The sequence below is a fragment of the Oncorhynchus nerka genome, unplaced genomic scaffold (genome assembly GCF_034236695.1).
Source record: "Oncorhynchus nerka isolate Pitt River unplaced genomic scaffold, Oner_Uvic_2.0 unplaced_scaffold_959, whole genome shotgun sequence".
NCBI lineage: Eukaryota > Metazoa > Chordata > Actinopteri > Salmoniformes > Salmonidae > Oncorhynchus > Oncorhynchus nerka.
Window position 1 is genome coordinate 74,831 of NW_027040355.1, and position 1,275 is coordinate 76,105.

Below are 1,275 nucleotides of genomic sequence, written 5' to 3' on the forward strand. Positions count from 1 at the left end.
GGGACTCCACCCAGAGGGGCAGGTCCCGGGTGGAGAGCCAGATCCTCTGCCTTCATCAGCTCCTGGGACTCCACCTAGAGGGGCAGGTCCCGGGTGGAGAGCCAGATCCTCTGCCTTCATCTGCTCCTGGGACTCCATACTACTATGTCTGACCCTGTAAAACCTGCATTGAGATATCAGCTGATGTACGAAGGGCTATATAAATACATTTGATTTGATTTGATTTGATGTGTCTGACCCTGTAAAACAACACATTTCACTGCACATGTCTGGTGTCTCTGACAATAAACCGAAGTCATTTTGTGGTTTATATAGATTTATCAGAAGAGACAGGACCAGTGAAAGACAATGACATGTGCATGATGTTGCCCAAGAGGCCAATTCAATCTACAGTCCTACTGGGTCTCATCTCACTGCCTCAAGGCCCAAGAGGCCAATTCAATCTCCAGTCCTACTGGGTCTCATCTCACTGCCTCAAGGCCCAAGAGGCCAATTCAATCTACAGTCCTACTGGGTCTCAACTCACTGCCTCAAGGCCCAAGAGGTCAATTCAATCTACAGTCCTACTGGGTCTCATCTCACTGCCTCAAGGCCCAAGAGGCCAATTCAATCTACAGTCCTACTGGGTCTCAACTCACTGCCTCAAGGCCCAAGAGGCCAATTCAATCTACAGTCCTACTGGGTCTCAACTCACTGCCTCAAGGCCCAAGAGGTCAATTCAATCTACAGTCCTACTGGGTCTCATCTCACTGCCTCAAGGCCCAAGAGGCCAATTCAATCTACAGTCCTACTGGGTCTCAACTCACTGCCTCAAGGCCCAAGAGGTCAATTCAATCTCCAGTCCTACTGGGTCTCATCTCACTGTCTCAAGAACCAAGAGGACTTGAGTGTGAGGATAGCTGGTTCACTGTTAAGCCCTTAACAGATAGCAAATTAACTTTACCATTCAGACTCAGAGTGCTTCAGGGTAATGAACTGTTGCATTCATACTCACAGAGCTTCAGGGTAATGAACTGCATTATTCATACTCAGAGTGCTTCAGGGTAATGAACTGCATCATTCATACTCAGAGTGCTTCAGGGTAATGAACTGCATCATTCATACTCAGAGTGCTTCAGAGTAATGAACTGCATCATTCATACTCAGAGTGCTTCAGGGTAATGAACTGCATCATTCATACTCAGAGTGCTTCAGGGTAATGAACTGCATCATTCATACTCAGAGAGCTTCAGGGTAATGAACTGCATCATTCATACTCAGAGTGCTTCAGGGTAA